Source organism: Vicugna pacos, chromosome 6, assembly GCF_048564905.1.
Source record: "Vicugna pacos chromosome 6, VicPac4, whole genome shotgun sequence".
In the NCBI taxonomy this organism is placed as follows: domain Eukaryota; kingdom Metazoa; phylum Chordata; class Mammalia; order Artiodactyla; family Camelidae; genus Vicugna; species Vicugna pacos.
The window spans coordinates 42,267,472-42,279,576 of NC_132992.1; the positions used below are offsets into that span (position 1 = coordinate 42,267,472).

The 12,105-nt window shown below is 39.0% G+C and overlaps 1 pseudogene; it reads right to left on the reverse strand.

Moving 5' to 3' along the window:
• Window positions 1–748: 748 nt before the first annotated feature.
• LOC116281130 (U6 spliceosomal RNA) lies at window positions 749–844 on the reverse strand (annotated as a pseudogene).
• Between the last annotated feature and the right edge of the window lie 11,261 nt (window positions 845–12,105).

The following is a 12,105-nucleotide window of genomic DNA, read 5'->3' on the forward strand; positions in this document are numbered from 1 at the left end:
TACTCCAGTGGGGAGTCCAGTGCTTAGTCCTGCTTCCTACACAGAACCTCGGGAATCAGACAAGTAGCTTCATAGCTGGTGAAGTGTTTGCTTCATTGCACCCCTTCCTTCCCGTTTTCTTAAAGCTGGCTAGGTAGTCGAAGGATTTGTGATTCCTGGAGTTCCTCCTTCTCAGGGAGCTGCCCAATGGGAAAATTGGAAATCATTTTGTTCAACTTCAGTGGTTTTATATTCTCAATTTGTAATTCTTCTACCAACGTTTTCATCCTCTGAACCCAACTCAGAGTGAGATGGAGAGAAAGTTGTGATTTCTTGCCTACTCATGGGGGAAAAAACTCCCTCCTATTCTACTAGGCTTTCCCTGGGCTGTTTTCAGAGGTGTTTCATTGTTACTTTGGTTAAGGTGACTCTTGAGTTGTTCATTTTCGTAATTTTCCATGATGTGTTTTCTAACAATAATGATAATACCATCTATTGAATGTCTACATTGGGTTAGGTATGTGTAAGTATCGTTTACAGTAAAACTATCTTCACAACTCTCCAAGGAAAGTAGTATTTTAAAGATGAGGAAACAGAGGTTCAGAGAGGTTAAGTAAGTTGTCCAGGGTAACACAGCTACCAAGTTACAGAGCCAGGACAAGAACTTGGGTCTGTCCAACTTCAAGGCCTCCCTAGCTAATTTACCCAACATCATCCTTTCATTATGTACTTTATGTACTCCTCTATTCACTTTTTAAAAAGTATGTTTAAAAATATGGAACACTTCACAAATTTGCATGTCATCCTTACGCAGAGGCTGTGCTAATCTCTGTATTGTTCCAATTTTAGTGCCGCGAACAGGCACCTTGATTCCCTTTTATTGTGTTCTTTCATCCTGTACTTTGATGCATTCTAAGAGCAGCTTTCTGAAGAAATGATTGTATAGTAGGTAGAAAAGGGTCTTATATCTTGAAATCTTATGGTGGAGTCCTCTGTCAGCAGCTCCAAAGAGAAGAGTTCAGTCCAGATTTGCAGATGCACAAAAGCCATCCCGATGAACTCCTGGAGCCTTGTCAGGCAGTTCTCAGCACCCGGGTTACTTTGAGTTTGGAAATAATGAGCGGCAGCCCCTCCAGGCTCAGACCAGTTTGGCTCCAAAGACTTTCGCGGTGCAGCTAGCTTAGGAAGTGCAAAATGTTATGTCATTACTTTAACTCATTTATTAAATATTTAGTGTGAGTAGACCATTGTGCTAGGTACTCTGTAGATAAACTCAGTCACTTCCCTCAAGGGTGTTCACAATGTCATGGGAGAGATAATCTATTCAATTAATACCCAGATAGGTCTGGTAGACACAGAGCATGAATACAAGGTCTTGTAGCGGCCCCAGCCTCTGAAAGTGCCGTTGCGAAGCGTTAAGTCATGAATTAGTATGCGGGAGGAGCCTTGGGGGTGAGATTAAACTGTACACAGGTCCTTAAGCTATAAAACAGATAATGTCTGAGTCAGTTCTAGGCAGGTTCTTGGAAGCTATCTATGATTCGACAGCAGTGAAACCAGAAGAGGTAACAAAGAAATAGAAAAGGAAAGCAGTTGAAAGAAATAAAACCAAGCTTCAACATTCAGTAGCAAAAGTGTTTCTTCTGAACATTCAAGGGGGCAAACAAAAACAAAAGCAAAATGGCCAACTTGAGAGGAAATGGAAGAAGAGATGACAATACAGTTTTTATTTCCATTAGCCCTCATACCTAAGGTTTTTAAAGTGCTTTGCAAAATATTATGCTTCACAATAGCTTCATGAGACAGGCAAGTGCTATTATCTCCACATAAAGGTGGAGAAAAGAAGGCACAGGGGTTTGCTTCTTTTATGCCAAGTGAGGCCAAATATTTTGTGGAGTATTTGAAATAAGACTTGAAAATAGAGAAGCAAAGAGAGAGAAGGCTGGAAGAATCTGTAATTGAGGAGCATAATTTCACACCACCTAAGTGTCTAGAGAACGTTAATATAGTGAGTCCTCATTTCCAGTGAAGTGGAATGAAAGCCTTGAATTGCTTCAATGCACCACGTCGTGCAAATAGCAATTTCAGTTTCAGAAAATCCTCCACTTGTAGTAGAGTTGTTCAGTGAAAATGGTCATGATGAGGATTTCACACATAATTGTCCAAAATATGCTCATAGTTGTACCCTGTATATCTGCAGAATATAGCTGTGCAAACTCTCTCAGTTGCAATATCAAATAATTCTGGGCATCGTGTAGACTCTTAAAATATGCTAATGAAGATCTAATATGTTTTGGCTCCACTGTGTTATTTATTCCCGTACCTCTTTCCCTTCCCCTTCTTGCCTTTTTATATACTGCTTTTTCAGTGCTCTCTTTTATTTTGGAACTTTCTTTAAGGAGTTCTGCCCGGGGAAGACAGAGGTCATGGCTCAATAAGAATACACACTGTTGTCCTCATTTCTCATTTGTAAAATACATACGAAAGATACATGCATATTGATTTCCTTTATGTAAAGACTGTAAGTCTCAGCGTTCCCAGTGAGAAGACTGGTGCTTAGAGTAATCTGGTTTTATATTTTTCAGCAGAGTGTTTGAATCAAAACATTGAGAAAGTTAGGTTGTCTATCGATAAGTTTCTGAGCAAACTAGGAATAAAGCCTATTGATCCTGACACCAGGTTAGGACTTTTCAAGCAGTTAGCGCTCGTGAATATACTACGTGGGATTGTTTTAATTAACTAGCTCCCTAATTCTTGTTCCAGAAAAGACTTGAAGTAACAATGCTGCCCTCAGTGTTAGACTAGTTCCAAGGGATTAGTCACAATTAACCTTTTGGGGGAACAAATCAATCTCTTTATTCATAATAGACAGAAATTATTAAAGCTGCTGACATTGGAGTTTCAATTTTATTTAGAAGTTACGACGTTCTATCTAAGGAATTATATTTAAATATGGCTGTAAGTCTTTTTCACCTGGTTCAGGGGAGAATTGAGCCCTAATGCCCCAAGGCATCCATTATATGTAATAAATGAATTTTCTCCTGTGTGCCTAGAATAGCACTTGTTTTGTACCAGCCTTGGGAGAACTGAGAAAATAGTTGAGTCATTTTCTGTGTTGTAGTTCAGGTGAGGGATCTTAGTTAAAAATGTCTAAGTTTTCTTGGTTTAGTCTTCTTTGCATTTCTCCCCTCTAGTGACAACCTCCCCTCCTCAGCAAAATGTTAACAACAACCAACCTTTGGGTAAATGTGCTTTGTGAAAAGCACAACACTCCTTACACATGAGCACCGTAGTTACAATGTACCTGGGCAGGTAAAGGTTTTATTAATGACAGGCAACTCGATTATGCAATAGCAGCCAGGCCAATATTCTAATTAGTTCCATGTCAGGTCCCAGGAGAAATAGAAAAAAAGCAAAGGAAAGTAGCCAACCCTGAGACTTCCTCTCCTGCTCTCTCACAAGATAGTGTCTTCTTTAATAATCGTTCCAACACAGACACACACACACACCTGCAGGAGTTAACATTTTCTATTAAACAAGAGTGGTTGATATTTTAACAATAGAGAATCAAAAACCAAGAAAGATGCTATTATAATTGATCTTATGAGCTATCATGTTCTGAAGTTAGAAAAGATTAAATGAAACAAAATAAAACCAACTTACTAAGAACAATGAAGATCAGAGAATATGCTAATTTCCTGTGACAGATACTTACTCTGGTCTTTACTCATGTTTCTCCTGGGTTTTCTCTCCAGTAATGAATTAATACTACACTCTGTTAGTAAAGGAGATCGTTTTCGTAAATAGTGATAATTTTTCTATTTATTTTATCCATGCTGCCTTTATTGTCTTCTTCCAAATTATTGCTTCTTGGGCCATGTGGGTTTGGTGCTATAAATGCTGATCAAAAGGTTCCCTAACCAAAAAAATGACACATATATTCTTCTAGTGTGTGAGTTATTCCCTGGGCGTTATGACTGAGTTTTGGAATCTGGGTTTATTTGTTTAAAACAAGCAACTGTACGTGTCAGTTGAAGCTGAGCCTGGTGGAAATTAAAATATAGAAAACAGCAAAAGGAAGCAGAAGGTTCTCCTTCTTCTGAAAACATGCTTTGCAAGCTGGCCTAGTGCGTCTTTTGATTGCCCCCAAATTAACATATACTTTTAGGCGAATGTCACATAAGGAGATGAGCCATAGATTTCAAAGGGCATCATATAAATGTGACTAAGATCAATAGCGTTACCAGATTCATAGATTTTATGTAATGAAATGGTGAGTAATGAATAGTTTGTTCATTTACCTTGAAATATATAATCATCCCTCAATATCTGAGGGGAGCTGGCTCCAGGACCCCCATGGATTCCAAAATTCACAGATGTTCAAGTCCGTCATGTAAAATGGCATAGTGTTTGCAAATAACCTACACACATTCTCCCGTACACTTTAAATCACTCTAGAGTACTTACAATACCTAATACAATTTAAATGCTGTGTAAATAGTTGCCAGAGTATGCAAATTCAAATTTTGCTTTTTGGAACTTTGTGGAATTTTTTTTCTGGAATATTTTCGTTCGTCAATTGATTGAATCCATAGACGCAGAACCTGTGGATATGGAGGACTGACTATAGAATTATCATCCTTGTTGGATAGAATACAATGATCATTCCGCCTTAGTACAATACGTAAGAAGTTTTCCAATGAAATCATCTCACAACCAGTATATCTCATTATTAACCTCTGATATAAAACTTGATTTCAACTAAATCTAATTATGTTGCAGGGAATCTAGCATTAGGATGTCCTGTAAGTACACATGAAGGGAAGACAGTCTTTGTTTTGCCTACATTTCCTGTTGATGTAGCATAAAACATTACTTATGACATCTAGGACAATGATTTAGGAAATAATGTCACCAGTTAAAGCTATGACATGGATGTAATACATAGTTTCAGTCAGCCTATCACACACAAATCTTCAGGAAACTAGGCTTTATTGGTTCAGATACTTGCCTGCTTGCTTTACAGAACACTTTGTTAAGTGAAAGGAAGAGTAATGTCTCCAATTGAAAAATAGAGGGAGTTTGGGGCCAGCAGAATGCAATTGCCCAAGTTAGAGCAAACCAAATTGATCTGAAATCATTTAGATAACAATGTGATGGGCAGCGAACAGCATTTGTTTATGAAGACAGATTATGCCAGGCAAATCTGATTTATTCGGTCTTATAAAATTACTCAACAAGTTTGTGGAAAGAAAACTCCATGGACAAACAATATATCTAAATGTTTGTAAAAGCTTTTGATGTGGGTCTGCATGAGATTAAGATAATTGAAATGCTAGGAAGATGTTGCCTGGATAACAGTGCAATGGTGTGGTTATCAGATTTAAACAGAGTAATCATAAAACATGGATCATAATATCTAATTGATGTATTTGGCAGAAGACCATAAAAGAGCTGGTGTCTTTATAGATCAATACTGTAAGCAAGTCTGAAAATGATTTAGTCCACTAAAATTCGTTTACTCTTTCTTCAGGAGATAACCATGTCATAAATAAAAATTAGTTCAAAATACTTTACTTTTTTGTCCAAAATGAACTATTACTTTATTCTGGACTCTACCAATATTTATAAGATTTGTTATTTGTGGTGTCTGCTAAAAGCATTAAAATGGATAATCATAAGCTTGATAGGTTTTCAAAACACAGTCAAATTCAAAAAAATTTTATATAGGTTTGTGACTAAATTCCTTTATAGATTTTTAAGAACTGAGAGATCATTTAAAAGCAAATAGCAGGAGGGAGGGGAATAGCTCAGTGGTAGAGTGTGTGCTTAGCATGCATGAGGTCCTGGGTTCAGTGCCCAGTACCTCAATTAATAAATAAAACAAATGAATAAACAAACAAACCTAATCCATCTCCCCCTAAAAAAACCAAAGAGAAATTAAAAAAAAACCCTTAAAACAAGTAGCTATAGGTACCAGAAATGAGGACAAAGACCAAATATGCATTTCTTATTAAAAATCACAATGTCACAGCTTATAAATTGGAACTACATTTTGGAGGATGTGTTTTTAACATCTAATGCAACTTTTAAAATATGCATTCTCTCTGACTTAGTGTTTCTCAACTCTGTACCTACCCCAGAGAAACACTCCTAAATTGGTACAGAGACACAGGGATATGGATATTATTAATCGTAGAATTAAAAAATAACTTTATTTATTTTATTTTATTAGGAGGGAAAGTAGTTAGGTTTACTTATTTTATTTATTTTTAGAGGAGGTACTTGGGACTGAACCCAGGACCTTGTGTATGCGAGGCGTGTGCTCTACCACTTGAGCTACACCCTCCCCCTCTAGAATTTTAATTGTGAGCACAGAGCAACAGCAAAACAAAAGATGGCATATGCACACTAGGGAATATGATGCAGCAGTGAAAAAGAAATAGGTGGATCCACGTGTCATACTATGGAGTGACTCCCAAGACAAAATGTCTTATGGATAAAGCAAACTGCAAACAAACAAACAAACAAACAAAAGCAAATAGCTATAGTAATGGTAATAGTTTTGAGAGAAACTTAAAATAATTATAAATAAAAATTAAGAAAAGAGGATATGGAAGAAAAAAGTGTGATGTGTTTTAGAGTCTTACTGTCAAATGGTAGAGCACATGCTTAGCATGCATGAGGCCCTGGGTTCAAACTCCAGTACTGCCATTAAAAATAAATACATTTTAAAAATCCCAGAATGATAAAGGTTGAAATAAAAAGAAAAATACCTTGCAAACGCCAACCAAATGATAGTGTAGCTAGAGGAAAACATCAGACAGAACAGCCTTTGGGTCAGAAAGCTGAGTTGCAGAATTGCTGCAGATAAAGGATACTCTGTACTGATGAGACATTCAATTAACCAAACAGATACTGCTTTTCATTCATATGCACATGTAACTAAGTCTCAAAGTATATAGAGCAGAAATGGAGAGACTACAAAGGGAAACGATCTACCATATATCTGTGGGAGGGGGCATATACACATATGATACACGGTATGTACAACTGCAAAATACATACACATTCTTTTCAAGCACAGGAATGGAATTTATTAAATCTAAATATATAGATGTAGATAAAGACCGATAAAGCTTTTTCCCTCCTAGACAGGTGGACAACCGTCATTATTACTCATTTGGACACGCATACATTATTCTGTGTAGTGAAAAGCTGGTTAGATAGTCTCTTACTCCTATGAGTTTACAAGCAACACCAAGTCTGTAAACACTGAGAGCGAGCACAGTGCTGTCAAGGGTATTAGTTGATCGCATTCAATTTAATTCTCATTCTATGATGTAGATAGCTAATTGCTATACCTAATTTAGAGATTATTAATTGAGACTCAGACAGATGAAGTAAATTTTCTAAGGTCACCTCTTCGTTAGTGACAGTGCTAAAATTCAAATCTACTCTTTTTATGAGCCATGAGCCAGCTCCAGAAAATACTTACTCCCTTGAGACTGGAAGTAAGGAGGAAGGTATTCTTATAGAAGAATTCTATAAAATTAGGAAGATGAAGTCTTTGTGCAGCATTGACAAAGGCTTTAGTATCTACAGTATAGGAGAGTTATACATTGAGCCAAAGAAGCGGCTAGAAGGGTTTGATGAAAGAGGTATCTTACAAAACAAGGACGGTGCTAGCAATGTGGGATGTGAGAGCGGCTCAGGTAAAGGGCTGTCATGTAGCCTGCATAATAGAATTTAAAAGGCCTCTCCATTGTGGCCTCTGATGCCATTGAAAATCCTTTTCCTCTAGCTCAAGCTCACTCTTTTCCAATTGCTTCCGGTTTCTGAAGTGAATCTCAGTCTCAGCAGGCAGTCTGTCCCCGGCCAAGTGAAAGTCAGGGTGCAATTCCCTTCTACTATCAAGTGTTTAGGGTATAAGTTGTCTCTTTCACCTCTTAACGTGGGGGGAAACATGCTCACAGAGGTAGTGTAGTCATATATTTCATCAGCCAATTGTTCAAATCCATTCAATATTTGAATACTTAGGGCCAGGTCATCTTCTGTCAACTACTTTCATTTTCTCCTGGCTGAACTCCCTACCTCTGGTTTCATCCCACTCTCCCAACCTTCTCCACACCTTCACCGCCTCCCCAGAGCCTGACAACAGCACAGCCAGGTAGCTTTCCAAAACAAAGCTTTGATTATATCATTTCTATGCTTTAGGAAAAAAAAAAATCAGCGGCTTTCTCTGAATAATTCCCACCCTCAGTTTAGTGTGGTATGTAATGCTCTTTGAGATCTGGCCCCAACTTCTCTTTCCAGCCTCAGCTCCGCCGCTTTGCACCCTGTCCCTCACCACGGGGGACATCAGACGGACGGCCCACTTGTGGAGAATCCTGTGCTGTTGTGCCTGCGTGGCAAGAAACTGGGGCCAGAGAGGTGGAAGTAGCTGGCCAGGTCATACCGCGAGTAAATGCCAGAGCTGGGGTTCAGACTGAGGCCTGACTCCAAATCGTGGTCTTCGTCCAGTAAACCACATTGACTTCTGTCTTTTGTATGTTCTTGTGAATCTTGTTTCAGTAAGGCAAAATTAATTTGGAGCATACGTAAATGCTACGCATAATCAGTACTGTCTTGCATCATATCAGCCAGTTACGTAAATTATTCTGTTATTTCTAGAGAATTTACAGTTGCCACTACTGTCAGTAGTTTCCTCAGATACTTAAATAATAATAATAATACCTTCCATTCATCTGGGGCTCACTATATGCCGGACGTTGTGTTAAGCCTTTAAAATACATGATAATATTTAATGATAACAGCATTCTTTGAGGTAATTATTACTCTTCCCATTTTGCGATGAGAAGCTGAGGCTGCAAAAGGCTAAGGAAGGTGCTTGAGGTTAAACAGAGAGTAGTGGAGCTGGAACTGAACTCAAGACCATCCCACATTATAGCTCGTGCCCTTGACGACTACACTACACAATCTCCCTGACAGCTCCCAGATTAAACTTCTCAAAGACCTGCATCCTACCTGCCATCCCCAATGCCTGAAATTCCTTGTTTTCCACACAGGTGCTCTTATCCTGCAAGTCTCACCTTTCCATCCGAGTAGTCGACAAGCTTTTTTCTGCTCCCATTCTCCTAGTTTCTTGGGTCCTGAATGGCTTAAGATCATAGAAACCCTGGTTGTGAGCTGGGGTTGCTTTTCCCTGCAGGGAGTGGCTTCAGAGGACAGGAATGGGAGTGATCTAAGCCATGGGTCAAATGGCCGGGGTGGAGAAAAGGTCTTCCAAGGGTATAACAATTCAAGGAAGATCTTTCCATTCTTCTCATTTTTCTAAAAAATGCACCAAGATTCTAGAATCTGAAGCTCTTTATGGCTTTTTCCTCCTTCCTCTGTGCTCAGAGTGGGCTGTAGGTCTGTAGGTTGCAGCAATATGAAACATAGAAGCCTTTTAAAATTCGGTGGCTCACTATTTTAGTCATCAGTTCATTTATGGATATGCCAGACATTGTTCTAGATACTGGATATATAGCTGTGAACAAAACAAAGAAATCTGTCCTCATGGACTTTAGAGCTTGCTGGGGAACAACAGACAATTAACCAATAAACAGATAAATAAATAGTGTGGTGACAGATAGTGGTAAGTCGTGTCGAGAGAAAGCAACATGGGTAAAGGGAAGGACAATGATGAAGGGCACTGGTGGGTGAAGGGCTGCCGTGTTAGTGAAGGTGGTCAGAAAGATCTTTCTGAGGTGGGAATCTTTGAGTAAAGACCCAAGTGAAGTGAAGGAACAAGTCATGAGCGTATCTGAAGAAAGAACATTGTGGCAGAATGAATGGCCTCGAGGTGGAAGTGGACTTGCCGGGTTTGAGGGGGGCAAGGAGATCCCCATGTGTGGAGCACCATGAATGAGGAAGAGAGTGGGGTGAGACGTGGTTTAAGGACAACCAGGGACCAGTCAAAGCTTGGGGTTTTATTCCAAATATGGTGGGAAGTCATTTGAAGATTCTGGGCAAAAGAGTGAAGTGACCAGATTTATATTCTAACAGGATCCATCTCGCAGGTGAATGATGGTGACATTTCGGAGGGGCACAAGTGGAAGCAGAGAGACCATATAGTGCAGTGGTAGCCAGTCAGTCTGAGAGTGTTCAGACTCAGGAAGTGCTCGAAGGTGGAGCCAATAAAAATTGCTCATGGAATGAATGTGGGATCTTTGGCTTGAGCCAAAAGTTTCTGGGATTTGGTTCAGGCAGCTAATTGAATAGAAATGCCATTTACCAAGGTGAGACTGAGACTTAGGAGAGGAAATCAAGAGCTTTGTTTTAGATGCACAAGAGAGCACTTGACCCTCACATTCTTGGGGGAGAAGAGGCCCCTGGTTGTAACCTCGTACAGGGGCACGTCTGCATTGAGGTGAGGGAGCAGAAAAATGGAAGAAATTAAGTTCCTTCTGAGAAATCCTTCTGATAGTCAAGTGACTGAAAAGTAGGTCAGTCATCTGAGCTTGTCTAATACACACCATGATTTCAGGACAAGAAGTCTCTCCATACAAAAAAATTTCCCAACTGCTATTACCTTAAAATTCCTGAATTTAAATAAAAGTAATTTATTCCATAATTAGAGATAGGAAGCTTAAAGTGCAAATAGCTTGAGAGATAATTCAGTGTTTATGAACTTTTATCAAAGTATGACAGAACAGGTGAAGGTCTTGATTGTGTATTAAAAGGTCCTGAGTGTTAAAAACAGAAAACAAAAAACAACAGTGTCATTGTTGAAAGAAAAGATGTAGGTAAAGAAGCAAAGGTTTCACAGTCTTGCCAGGGACTGCCCTAGTTAGTATAATTTCTGAGTGTGAAAATGAAGAGGTGTTCGTATCTTGAAGGATTATCTGGGTTGATACCTAAGTGGAGAGTATCTGCCTAAATACTGTCTCTCGTCTTAGCCCTTTTTCTACCTTTAATTTAACCCCTAATCTCTTCTCTCAAATCTTCTTCAACTTAAAGGCCTGTGGTGTCACAGAGGCTTGTCACCTCTTTTCTAGGGCCAGAGTTCTGGAGAATGCTACTTAACTGTGCAATTCCCATTTGATGTCACCTGTCATTTGTCCAACAGTGTCCCGGGGGAGGGGTACCACATCTAACACCAGAAAGGATTTAAGGCAGCTTGTACATTATTTTATCCCCTGATTATCAGAGTGATATGTGCTAATTGCAAAAAAATTAACAAAAAAGTTTTAAAAGTAACAAGACTAAAATTCCTACTAACTGGAAGCAACTGCAACTTCATTAAGTATTTTCATATTTTGGCATAATTCCTTCCAATGTTTTATTCGTTTTCTTCTTTCATAATTGAGCTCTCTATTGCACATGCAACTTTCGAATCCTGCTGTTTTTGCTCAACATAAAGATACATCTTTGTCCATGTCATTGCATTTTTATGGCTACCTAATCATCTGTAGTAGAGTGGCACCATGATTTACTCAAGGTAGTTTCTGATCATTTACAATTACAAATAACACTGTGATAAACAGCCTTGTGTGTAAATCTTTGCCCTTCTTTTAGATGATCTACTAAAAGAGAAATTGGTGAATTAAAAGGGTATATATGTTTTTTAAAGTTTCTAATATTCATTGCTACCTTGATATCTAGAGTGGTTGTTATCAAGTTATACGTGGGGGTAAGAGAGGGAGACCTGTTAGAACTATGGGATCTGTAGAAAATATTTGATAACAATTCTTCCTTCTCTTCCCTCCTCCCCTTCTCCTTCAAAGAATGCTTTTTATTTTGAACACACAGAATAGAAACGACAGTGTATTGTTATATACTAATCATTATTTGCTCTGTTTCATAGTGGTAACATAGTACTATTAGACGAGTATCAGACAATTATTAGCCTACATGGTGGCCAATACAAGTGTTACAAAGCATGGAGATTAGCAGAAGCACGTGTGCAGTGAAACTCAGGAAACTTTCCTTCAGTGGAGGTGGGACGTTCACTGGATATTGAGGGAATGGGGTGGGAAGGAGAGGAGAGGTCAGAGAAGGTGGTCCCCAGGAAGGGGATGGAGTGGGAAGGAGGTGGATGTTACCCCCAGAGGAGGGGGAGTTGCAGGGACAGCAGAGCAG